At 29.8% G+C, this 14,083-nt stretch overlaps 1 long non-coding RNA gene across 1 annotated transcript; it reads left to right on the top strand.

Moving 5' to 3' along the window:
• Nucleotides 1–13,720: 13,720 nt before the first annotated feature.
• On the top strand, nt 13,721–13,994 carry LOC114725827 (uncharacterized). Its single transcript, XR_003738450.1, has 2 exons — nt 13,721–13,821; nt 13,964–13,994. It is a non-coding gene; the product is annotated as an uncharacterized LOC114725827 (long non-coding RNA).
• Nucleotides 13,995–14,083: the final 89 nt, after the last annotated feature.

Genomic DNA, 14,083 nt, shown 5'->3' with positions numbered 1-14,083 from the left:
AAGAAGTTTGTGGTGCGAGAATATTAGTCACTTTTACCGAAGATAGATACCTTGGGTAAAAAAAATAAAAAAAGCCCTCCCCACCAAATTCCACATTTTTTGAGGCAGGAAAAAAGAAAGTATTAAAAAATTCCCCCTTACTTGGCCCCCTACCCAAGCAAGGACGGGGGATCCATTTGTCTCAAATCACCAAAAAAAAAAAGCTTTAATCAAATTACTTATATATGATAATTCAAGTTTATAGATAACTTTTGTCTATAAAAAAAAAACCTAATTAAAAGAATCACATGGACTTCAAAACTTCATTTCCTTCTCATTTTTTTATTTAAACGAGCAAAAACTAATAGCAAGAAATTATAAATAGAATCAACGCATCCACTTAATAAGACAAAGCTCTCAGAGAGAAAAATCGCATCTCTTCGTAATTTACGACTTGTTTCCTTGTTTGACTTTGGGGAAGGACGATGAGGACAACGACAGAGAGAACAGGGCACTTATTGTCTATCCCCAGGGGCATCTTTATTATTATACAGACTGAATATTTTAATTAACACGTAAGTGTTCAAATTAAATAATGAGTTTCGCCTGAATCAGAAAGACTTTATCTCATATTTATCAATGTAAGGAAACATGATGAAGTTCAATGAATGAAAGGGAACATAAATTATATATTAATTCAAAATTATATATTAATTCAAAAAAAGTCATTTCCTTTTAATATAGCAGTAGCACCATATAATTGTTGGAATTGAAGAGGGTATTATAGGTGATAAATGTTGGAGTTTTAGTGTGTGAATGTGTCAAAAAAAATCGGACTTGGATTCTCTCCACTACCTTCCCATCCTCTTCCCCTCCACTACCTTTCTTTTCTCTTCACAACCATTATATTAAAATTCCAATGGTCTAGATTTAACATCTTATAAAAAATAATGTTATTAAAAAAATAGATAAATAAATTTAAACTGTTAAAAACTGGCCTGAACAGTTTATAATTGTAATTACAAAAAATTAACAAAAATTGCTTTATAATAACAGTCTGTAGTTATGAACTGTTCAGATTAGATTTTAACAGTTTAAATCTATTTATCTATTTTTTATCATAATATTTATTTTTATAAAATGTTATAAAATATTAAATCTGGATCATTGGAGTTTTGATCCAATGGTTGTGAAGAGAAAAGGAGGGTGGTGGAGGGGAAGAGGATAAGAAGGGTAGTGGAGAGAATCCAATTCCAAAAAAGTCTCATATTACTTAAGATCGAGAAAACCTTAGTATTTACTAAGATGTGAGCATGAGCTAATAAAATAACTAAGAAGAAGAGTCCATAGAATTGATAGAGATGACTATTGAAGCATTTATGTATTTTAATTAGTCAGTTTTATTCCTTCATTAATCAGATTTAATTGCGTTAAAATGTTTTAATTCACCTTAATTAATTGTTTTAAAACCGTCCTTTTAATTATCATTAAAACCCTCTTTAATTACTATTATGATAGCCCAATGGTCACATCTTATTAGCCTATAAAAAGCAACGTGTGGTGCATGGTTAGTGGGGTTGAGTTCTCCTCCTTTCTCTCTCTCTTTTGAGTTTTAAATTTATATTGTTCTGTCATCTTGTTCTACACAAGAAGGTTCATTTAATCTTGGGAAATACCACACTTTATTTTAACTTGTGTGGTGGAATAACTCTTAAAGACAGTGTTTTTGGACACGACTCAAACCATATTTTTATTATTTTTTATAGGTGTTGCCAACAATAAATATATTCAACGTTCGACATATATTTTAAGTACTCTTTACTTAAGAAAATGAATATTTTAAAAATTTTCATTATTCTGATAACTTGCTCTATGCAAAAAGAGTTTGTTTAATCATAGGGAGTCTTGCTTTTTATTTTAATCTGTGTGACAGAATAACTCTTAAGAACAGTGCCCTTAAACACGACTCGAACCATATTTTTATTATTTTTTACAGGTGCCGCCAACAATAAATATGTTGAACGTTCAGCATGTATTTTAAACACTCTTTACTTGAGAAAATGAATATTTTAAATAGTGTAACTTGCATCAGGTTTCATGGAACATACGGCCTCGGGTAAAACGTGTGTGTGCGTGTTGTATCCCCCTCTGGGAACCCAATAATAAATAAGTTCAACCTGTAGGAAAATCAATTTGCACGTAAACTCTCAATTGTACGATGTCAATGTGGGATAAGGGTGTTTCAACTTCTCTTTCTATCTATTTCCTTCCATTTCTCGTCTCAACCATAAAGTTGCAATTTGAATAGTTGAGATTTCATATTTTATAAAATTATGAATAGAATATTAATTTTTGAAAAAAATAAAATTAAACTACTAAATTTTAGTTATGATAATTTAAAACAATATGAAAAAAAGTAAAATGTCTTGAGAAGAAAATGATCCTATTTGACCGCTATACATTGCTAATATCAGGAAATAGAAATATTTTATAAAATTATATTTCATATAATATAAAATCTGACCCATTTAAATTCCAATTTTAATGATTAAAATTGATGAAAATGTAGATACGAGCAGAAATTATACGAAGTAGCGTTACTTATAAATTTACAATGTTTTGTTCATCTTAATTGGCTACAAACATAAAAGTAAAAGGGAAAAAGAAACTAACGAATGTCATCAATAAACAACATACAACACAAGGCATTTTTTTCAAAATCCAGGACTAATTATAAGAATGTGCTCAATCATTTACCCCGCGCAAAAAAGGAAATGAAAAAATCTACGGTCTGGAAATGCGGGTCGATTTGTAGGCCCTCATGTCATGGTTGTGTTTTCACTTTTGTAGGCAAATTGATCCCCTTTATTTATTGTGTTTGATCTGCAATACGAAATCTTATATAAGGGTTATTTAAATATGTACGTGATGATAAAACTTTTCTCACGTATTTATAGATGTTTTATTTCATAAATCATGATTAAACATTTATTTTTAAACCATTTTAAACAAGTCCTTACTAAATGCCAGGGTAAACTTCCCGTTAAAATATGCCACTGATTCAAAAAATTTTGAAAAAATTCCAATAAAATCCTAAGAAAAGAAAATAATTACGAAAAAGTCTTAATAACAACCTAAACAAGTTATATTGATAAGTTTCATAGTAGAATATAATAACTTCTGAGACTTGTTTTATAATTTTTTTTATTAGAACCTCATTGTGATTCTCTCAAAAATTTTGTTGATATTTATAACATACTACCTTTAGTCCTAATTATAAAAGCTAGTTCACTAATTTGAAGAAATTAAAGAAGTAAGTTGAATTAGTTATTTGTCCTAAATATGTATTGTCGTTCCTAAATATGCTTGCTAATCAAATATATTAGTTAGAACTATTATTATTAGAAGGACTACTTTGAAAAATATATATATAAATATGAAAAACAAAATATATTAGGATATTATATTTAGAACCAAAATAAAAATTAAATAAAGTCTTATATTAAAAACCGGAGGTAGTAGCCGTTAATTTATTTTTCGCAGGGATCAAAGTATTAATAACTCTATTATGGGGAAAAAAAGACTCCATTACGTGAAACACAGATGTCATTCTCTCATAAAGGTGATAATCTGATTCAGAGCTTTGGATTCGAGCATCAACTAACCGCATTGAATTATATATGCGTGTGTATACGTATGCACACATTACTGAGCCTATATATCGGCATTTAAATGTTAAAAAAGATATCAATCCACTCTTTTTTTTCTTTAAATTATGCGCAATTTATATATTAATGTTCTATTTACGTGTGCATTAATGTCTTTTAATTTAAATATAATTTTTTCAAAGTTGTATGTATGAGTAGTGATGTACCTAGAAACGAAGCAGTGCCGTGTATTTGGCTTGGATGTAGGTCACCTACGTCCTTCTAACGATTTTATGAGATGTGAATAGAAATTTTGTATTTCTATTTCAATATTTATATCTGTGGACCTATCAATTTTAACAAAGAATTCCGATAAGTTATATACCAATAAAATTAATAATTGCCGGACTTTATAACGGTTTTACAGGATACATATATTAATTAAATAAAAATTTATAGCCTTTGTTTGATTGTTTGACTTTGAGCAAAGATAGGAATCATAGGAAGAGAAGCGGACAAATTTCATATCTATCATGTAGGCCAACTCCAATAATTGAGATTTAGATATTTTAAATAATAATATCATCTTATCTCTAATTATTAATATAAAAACTAGATAACTAATTTACGTATATTAAATAAATTAAATAAATTATTTATTTGTAATTGTATTTTTTAAATATTCTTATTAATTGTGTGTAATGAAACTATCACTTGATGAAAATTCTTTAATATATGTAATCAATTACTTGAATGCGAAATAAATAAATATTAAAAATAAAATTGATTGAGATCTTATATTAAAATTAGGGAAAATTAATCTTTTGGTTCCTATAGTTTTCACTCATTTGTAACTCAGTCCCTATATTTTGACTCAGTACAACTCAGTTTTTTAGTTTTGACTCAGTTGTAGCTCAGTCCTTGAAGTTTGACTCGCTGTAACTCAGTCCCTATAGTTTTAACCATTTTATAATTTAGTCCCTTCTTTTATTAGATATATAATCTTGTGTTTTTCAATGAGAGCAGACAAGCCAAGAAATCAAGGAAACTGCGCGGAAGGGAAAATTATAAATTTAAGAAACAATTATTATATTCATATGAGTCAAAAATAATGAATGCGATGAAACGGAGGGGAAGATATTTACAAAGAAATAATAATACACATCATCCTAGCACGTCAAAGTCATATGCATTAGGAGAGCGACGCACATTCATCCACCGATGCACGTATTCCTGTTTTTCACTAATAATTCATTAAAATATTTGGAGTCATTATCGCTTCCAAATTCAAATAACGCGCCCGGAATGCCATGATATCAGCCATGTTGTTAGCCATTTGTTCCGCCCCCGACCCATCGCCCCCGTAACAACCGACCTTTACTAAAAAGAGTTTTACTCTCATTTTCCTGTTTGTATTTAATTGCATAGTTAACATTTTAAAATATTTTTTTAAGTACAGCTAGCAGTTTAAAGTATTTTGTGGTGTATTTAATACGCTGAAATATTTTCAGGTACATTTAGAATCGTCAAGTATTTTTTGGTGCATCTAACATCCTAAAATATTTTTTAGATACATTTAACGCTCAAAAATATGTTTTGGTGTGTTCAATATTAAAGCAAAAAAATATTTCAAAATACTAGACTCATCTAAAAAATATTTTAGAATATTGGATGCATTACAAAATATTTCAAGATACTAAATATACTTAACAAAATATTTTAAGATATTGGATGTACCCTAACTTTTTACTATATGATTGTTTTTTATAGTAAAATGTTTGTGAGCAATTTTTTCAAAGCGAAAATGTTATCACTCCCCAAATTCAAGAATCTCTCTGCTTTGTGTTTCGAATTTATAAATCTTTTTCAAACCATTAATTCCTATTAATTACATGAAATTTTTATGAATGAGAATAATAATCAAATGGGATATTTAAAAAAATTAATACAAAATTATTATAGATAATTATTTTAAATAATTTATATGCGTGCGTGTGTATTTGGGGGGGGGAACATGCGCGTGAAAATTAGTTATTTAGAGCATATCTAGGATGAGAAGAAGTAATTTTTTTTTTTTAAACAATCAAGCCTTTTATCAACTATAAGATGCACTAGGTTACATCCTTGACTAGTATTAAGATAATCAATTAGTTAACCCCGATAATTAGATTAGTTAGTTGGGACTGTTCAAACTTAACCACGGGTCTTGAGTTCGAGACGTGGGAATACAACATCTTAGGGGCCAGTGACACCAACCTTAATGGGTCTGGTCATATCTCGATCCAGATTAGTTTGAGTCCGTTGCTATGTCTAAAAGATGGTTTGACTCAATATACAGGATGCAGAAATGCCAAAAAAAGATAATTAATTAGTTAATATAGTTAGTATCTAACTAAATTTTGTATCAAAGCACGATTATTGCTTTTTAAATTAAATTATTCAGAATTTCTTCACTAATTTCTTTCATGGTCTTTTTGTACTATTTAAAGTTGTATTATATACGTCTTATGTCAGACTTAAACACATACTCAGCAGCCGGCCAGAATAACATTATAATTCATAATACGAGAACAACAATATTAATTAAGAATTAAGAATAGATAATTATAGCGATTTTCTTTTGCTGTCGGCATGTTTCGTGCTGCTGCATGAAATTATGTCATAAGATCATTTACTTCATGTGTATTTTACTTGTCTTGCATATTAATGTATTTATACTTGATGAGTCATGGCATAAAATTATTTGTAATAATGAATCTTGCATATTTATGGTATTTGAATCTTAATTTCAGGATCAATTAATTTAATACTCCTTCCAATTTTAAATATAAGAGTATATAACAAATTCACAAATATTTAAATTAAATTAACTATTTATAACAAATATATGTTGATTTGTCTGAACTTTAAATTATCGTCTTTGATCATTGTTCATATAGATAAACCTCATTTACTATATGCAATAAATAAAAAGAGTCTGAAAAAAATTTATAAATTTATGAGAGAAAATAAATTGAAATATTTAAATTTAAAATTATAGTATAAATACATATGTATCTTACGGATTGCACATGGTTTAAGGAAAAGCAGTTACGCTATTAGCAACTTGTCAATAACGCTACATTTTACACAAATTGATTGATATTTTTTTGCCATGATATATTTGATGGATGCTGATATTTTGTATTTCTAATACAGAAATGATAAAAAAAAATCTAGTTTTTTCTTTAAAACATAGAACATAATAATTATCAAATTTTGAATAAGATAAAAGCATTATGAAAAAATTACTAATAATTACGCCAAAAAAATTCTAATTATATTTTTCGTTTTCTTTTTCTCGCAGCATCCTTGTTTCTTACAGAACAAGATATAATTTTTCACAAGACTGTTGACTTTTTTCATAGAGCTTTGAAGATAATGTTCACATTCATATAGGACATGTCTTTGGAGATATTTATTGTGGTGACTAGTATCACAGTGTTAATTTTTGTGTTTTGAAGTGTCCAAACACAGTCTCAATTCTTTGAATTTAAAATTTTTAACTGTTTTTTTAAATTTGTTTTAAAAAAATGACATATAAAAAATAATCTTTATTTTAGATTATATACAGACTAAAGTATTAACTTATTAAAATATAAAAATACAATTACATGAAATCTGTATTATTTATGAATGGTCTAGATTTGGTGTTTACCACTTAAGTGCTTGCCTATCTGAATATAAAAGGGCACAACTAGTCCAATACTCATTACGTTATATTTAAAATTTTTATGCTGATAAAAAAATTAAAATTTTTAACTAAATAAAAAAACTATTTTTAAGAAAACTGACATATTAAGAGATAATTCTTATATTATATTTGTACACAGTAAAGGATCAAACTACTAAATTATGAAAATAAAATTATACGCGTCCGCCAATCCTTTACATCTTCTAAAACTGTTAAATCATTTGTAACTTGACAATTAAACTAAATACTTAAAAATAAATATCCATTATTATTTAGCATATTTATTTGTTGCTATTCGTATATGTGTCTCCACAAATTAAACTGTGCTCCGATCAATTTGATTCTCAATGAGTCTTATTCTTTGAGTATAAAACTATAAATTTCTCTTATTTGTATTGTTTTCAATTTAGAAGACTAACGAATAACATATTCAATCAAAAACGGGATTAGTTTCTTTTTAAAGTCACATGGAATAAGCTAAAAAACTTGTAAATTTTTTCTTCGAATAAGAGATCGTCAGTTTGATTTGGGGGTACATGGAATCAAAACTATGACTTTTAAAGTGTTTTTACGATATACGACGTAAATATTTAGAGAAACTTATCTTAATTTGTGAAAAAATATTTTTTAAAAATATTTCTGATGCTTTCCAAACGCCTTTGGGATGTAACCTCGAACTGTTGGATTCTGTCCTTTTATTTTCTATTTTTAATTCCCCTGAAATAAAGGTAAATTATGAAAGACTGGAAAAATGGTGTTAAACAATGTAAGGGAACCTGCCACTTTGGGAATACAACCTAGAAAAGTAAATACTGATTTGTTTCTTCTTTTTTTTGAGTGAAGCTGATTTTTTGTTCCTTTGCGAAGGAAACTTCCCCTCCGCGCGTCTTTGCTCGTTAATAATCATTCAACGGTCAAATCATTAGCTAGAAAAGGCTTTAAAACCAACTTTTTATTTATTTATTTCTCTGATTTTTAATATAAGATATATTTAATTAATTTAATTAGATTAAAAGATTAGTTAGGTCAGCTAATTATAAAAATATAACATGTCTTTCTAAAACAGTATAATCATTTTTTTTAATATCTTCCTTCCCTCACTTACTTGATTATAATTGAGTGAGTCTCTGTAGAAATAATTCAAGAAAAATTGATGAATATAAAAAATAGGTCTTATATTTAGGATCAAAATTAACTTATGAATTAGGTTTTATATTAAAGAACGGGCGAGTATTTGATTTTATAGACCACACTTTCTTTTGTCCTTAGAAATGCTACTAATGGTTATAAATAAGAGAAAATAAAAAGACTGCTGAAATAGAAAAATTACAAATAAGGATTCATGACAATATTGGTATGGATTTTAACAATAATAGTATGAGTTTTGATAACAGTTTTTATAAACTGGTCCTTATGTGTAATTTTCTATTTTAGCTGTTTTTTTTATTGCCATTTTTCCTACAAATTTAAGAAACCAAAAATTAAATATAGGAAGTACTAGGCTGTTTTAACTTTTTTATATGAAAATCAATTTATTTAACTAACAAAATAATAAAACGATAAATATGAAATCATCCTACGAGCCTTGGGTCAAGATCAAATTATGGGTCCGGAGTCTAAAAATAATACTCTTCTGGTTCTTAATATAAGACCCAGTTTTTAAATTGGTTTTGGTCTTAAATATAAGAACCATTTCTCATATTTATCAATTTTCTCTAAATTACCCTTATGGATACTCCCTCAACCATAATCAAGTAGAAGAGGGAGAGGAGGTATTAAGAAAGATAATTATGGTATTTTAGGAAAAATGTGTCACTTTTCTTATAATTAACAAACTTACCTAACTTTCTTAATCTAATCAAATTAGTTAAATGAGTCTTATATTAATGATCGGAGGAGAATACATTACAACAGACTAACTAAGGGAGTGTTAGAATATCTCCGAAAGTGCTTTTTAAAGATTTTTTTTTTTACAAATCGAGATAAACTCTTCCACATATTTACTTTATATACCGTAAAATCACTTCTAAAATTACAGTTTGGTTCTCATCTAAATACTCCTTAAACATTAATCCAACGTCTATCAAAAAAGGATATTTGTGCCACACCAAAAAAAAAAGACTAATCCAGTATCCATCCAAAAGAATAGAATATAAAGTCTCAACCAGTATATCCAAAAAAACCGTTAGTAGCTAAAAAACAACTAAAATTTGAGACCCATCTTGAATTACATTGATAACTTTTAAGCTACTCCTCCTGTTCTTAATATAAGACATAATTGTTGACTTGGTTTTGGTCTTAAATATAAGATCTATTTCTCATATTTTTTATTTTCTCTAAATTACCCTATCTCCCTCAATCATAATCAAATAAAAGAGGGAGAGGAGGCATTAAGAAAGATGATTATGATGTTTTAAAAAATGTGTTACATTTTTATAATTAACTAACTTACCTAATTTTCTTAATATAATCAAAATAGTTAAATAGTCTTATATTAATGAGTGGATGAGTATTAAAAAGGTCTGGGCACGACCTTATTGAGAGGATGAAGTAGGCTTATAGGTCACATATATAGACAAGTAATAATAGTTCTTCAGATTTAGCAGGAAAGTGAATTTATTTATTTGATAGGAAGCCATACACTCCCGGTCCTTAATATAGGACTCAATTTTTGAGTTGGTTTTGATTTTAAATATATAAGACCCATTTCTCATATTTATCAATTTTTTCTAAATTATCCCTATAGATATTCTCTCAACCATAATTAAGTAGAAGAGGAGAGGGGGTATTAAGAAAGATGATTATGGTATTTTAGGAAAAATGTGTCACTTTTCTTATAATTAAAACTTACCTAACTTCTTAATCTAATCAAATTAGTTAAATGGGCCTTATGTTAAGGACCAGAGGAGTAGTAAACAATCAAATTCAGGACTTCACATTTGATTATCACCAAAAAAAAAAACAGAACTTACATTTCGTATGATGACTACACATAATGAATGTTGGTGCATACAATCAACATGTGAAATGATTTAAAAAATGTTATTAATTGATCTTAAATATAAGACTTATTTTGTAGTATAATTTTACACTACAAGGCAAGGTTTTACATTTATGATAGGAGGGAGTATTAATTAAGACCAATGTTATCAAACCAAATGATAAAGATGCAAAATAATTTCTAAATTATAGAAAACCCTTAAAATTAAAACCCTTATTATATAGCAAACATTAATAAAATAACCTCCTAAAGGGAATATCATAATTTCACCAAGTAAGTCAAATACTCAAGTGATAATTTTAAGTGCACTGTATCACCTCTGGCCCAAAAAAGACATGCACTCTATCACCATAAAATCATATTCACCCCCTCTCACAATATCAATCCCCACTCTCCCCTCCTTGTTCTTTTATTTTCCTATTATACCATGAGTAATTGAATCCTTATCAATTTTTTGTTGCCAGAATTGAATCCTTATCATAATCAATATTTCCTTTCCATTTCTATTGCTTGATCTTACCTCATATAGTTAGTTAATACTCTCACCATTTTAATCTCCGAAATGTATTCTTATTTTAATTTTAATTCTTAAAATTTAATCTTATTTTAATTTTTTGGTAATAATCTTATTTTAATTTTGATCTCATTTTGATTTTGGTTCTTACTTTAGAAAAAAATACTGTTTTAAAGATAAAAATTGTTGGGCAGACCAGAATGAAAATAAATTTAAGGAACTGAAATTAATAATTTTAAATTTTTGGAATTAAAACTAAAATAAAATCAAATTTTAAATATTAAAGGTGATATTAATCCCTTGTTTCTCATTTGCTTATCTCGCTCAACATTAATTTGAGATCGGTTGTTGTCCAAAAATAATTCTGCGGTTATGATTATAAACGATAGTATTTCTGGTTTTTAATATAAGAATTTATTTAACTTTTATTTTGATTCTAAATATAAGATTTCAATTTATTTTGACTTTCATATTTATTTATTTTTTCTCAAGTTAGTTATTATAATAATAGTAGTTCTGGTAACACACTAATTAGCAAAGATTTTTATAAAAGATAATCCTTATTTATTAAAAATAATTAATTTAATTAATTTTTTATTTACTCAAATTATAGTTAATCAGTTTTTATATTAAAGATTCGAGGTGGTACTCCTCCGGTCCTTAATAAGACCCAATCCATTTTCTCTTTTATATTTATGCATTTTTTCCAAGATAATCCTTCTAATAATAATAGTTTTAGCTAATATACTTAATTAGCAAGGATATTAGGAATAACAACACTTGTTTATTATAAATAACCAACTTAACTTACTTCCTTAATCTCCTCAAATAAGTCAATTGGGTCTTATAATTAGGACGGAGGAGTATTATTTTAAGAGAAATACAATTAAGTCTTACAGAAAAGAAATAATTATCAAAAAGTGTCAATAACAACCTCAACAGCCTGTAATAACAAGTCCTGTAGTGATAATGACAACATCTGAGACTTGTTTTTCAATTGTTGTCTTTGGGTGGGATCTATTATAATTCTCCTTTATTTTTTCCTCGCTAAAAAATGTCGGTGGTTGGTAACAAAAAACGTTATTTCGCCATTGTATGAGTAATAAATTATTAAATTATTACAGTTGACCACAGATTTTCGTCATTACATTTGCGTGTGTAATAACAATAGTAATAATAATAATAATGTTTTCAAATGGAGAAAGTAAAATTCCACTTGCCCACTCCAAACCGCGCCAAAGTCCTACTGCAGAGCAGCAGGTCGTAAAAGGATGACAGTGGACCGAGTAGTGGGATCCACTGTAAGGCAAGTGGGGAGGCCCACGTCGTGGACCTGTCTCCCAATTAAAATAAGTTTTTTGACAGCTCATAATTCATTTCGGAATGTGACTGTCACGTGAAGACCGGGTAAAGGCATCGCCTCATTCGGACACGCCCCTTGGCTGTCACCGGTAATTGCCGGTGAAGCTGGGCCTCCTCTCCCTTCTGCCTCCCCCTCAACACTACCGTTAGATCCTGTTTCCAGGTTTTTATTTTTATTTTTTAATGTCCCATTCGGCCGGCTTAGCTGTCGTTTTGGATCCATTTTCTATGGGCCGACGTCACCATCAATTTGCCTTTATTCCCACCCTTCACGAAACTTCCTTCGCCTCCCTGTTCGAAACCCTAATATCTTCCCTCCCTCCTTCTCACTCTCCTTTCAAATTCAACCCCTCTTGTTTATTTTTTTAAAATAAAATCCCTTGCAATCCTCTCCCCTCTATCTTCCTCTTCTTTTTCTTCATCATTCCGGCACTCGCACAGGGAGAGTATTTACCCATCCAGGCACGCGCGGGAGCGAAGACAAGCGGAAGCAAACGAGGGTGCGAAGAGAAGGTTTGATCCGGCTTTCGGCGAGAGTTTGAAACTTCAAGTTGATATGGAGAGACTGGCGTCGGCGAAGGCCACAACGACGTGTGGGTATGTGAGCTGGGCGGAGTTATTTGTCACGGGCAGCGAAAGCAAGGGAAGGAAGGAGGTGCGGTATTTTCTCAAAAGAAGCGATGGGAGCTCAGATCTGGCTGTGGTTGGGAGAGAAAAGGAGCACGAGGCATATGTCTACATTTATACTATTAGAGATGAAGTCCTTGCTTTCATGGGTCGTCGACGTCGTTGAAACTGAAATCACGCAGAGATGTTATTGATTGGTTGAATTAATTGTTTCAGGTTCCTACGCCTTATCCTTTCTCATTTCGCCCAAAGTGTTCGTTGCCTGCTCCAAAATCTCAAATTTTATGTTCGAATTTCGGGGTTCTCTTTCAAATTCTTGTATGGGGCTTGAGTTGGTCATTGGTATTCACCAATATCAACCAGTAAATCTATGAAATTGGGATTGATTTCGATGTCTCCTAATGGTCTGCTTCTGTTTTCTGATCTTTTGGCGAGTCGGTCGCATTTAGTCGAACTGAGTCTCGTCCTTTTCCTCCTTCTTATCCAATTTTCCTGTCCTGACCCCCCAGTCTATTAGATCTTCATGCGGTTCTATGTGCTTTTCGGGGCAGCGTGTTAGAGTTCCTTCTTGTGGTGGTATAAATTGAATGTCACTGCAATTGTTCCGTATTACCTAATCTCTCTACCCAAGGTTTTTCCTCCTGTTTCTTTTGTTGGTAATTTAGTCTGAGAGATATCTAAGCCTTGGGTGGATGTCTATCTGGTTATGGGATTTCCAGCCCCTATGTCTGAAAGTACCTCGTTTTACAAAATTTTCGATCTTTTAAACCATAAAGTTCGATCCTGCTCGTTTTTGTTATTTGTAATGCGATATGTGCTGAATTATTTCTGTTTACTGTGGGTTGCCAAAGCCGTTGTTTTTCTAAAATTTCCAATTAATTTTTCAGATTCACAACGCGAGGTTGTGTCCATCAGGGAACAAAAAGGTAGCACTGGACATGACATGGTAGCCGTGAAGGTATTCAAAACATTTGAATATTATTTGATTACGCCAATCTACAATGATCCCCGTAACCTCTTCTTGTGAACTTCTTGATTTTGATGTCTATTGAACTTATGGTTGTTTATTTCCCTTTTCATCTTCTTCTTTGTGTTTTCAGGATAATCAATTGCGGAGGCTGGGCCATTGCACAAAAGAATTTCATGGTTAGGGTCTTCGTGGACATGTAGGAAACGAAGAAAGCACTATAAGTCATTTATATGGAATGGTTTAAAGATAT

Source organism: Neltuma alba, unplaced genomic scaffold, assembly GCF_004799145.2.
Source record: "Neltuma alba isolate B1F8T4 unplaced genomic scaffold, ASM479914v2 tig00012282_pilon, whole genome shotgun sequence".
Lineage (NCBI taxonomy): Eukaryota > Viridiplantae > Streptophyta > Magnoliopsida > Fabales > Fabaceae > Neltuma > Neltuma alba.
The sequence above is the reverse complement of the archived record's forward strand: the minus strand, read 5'-3'. Positions and strand labels throughout refer to the sequence as shown.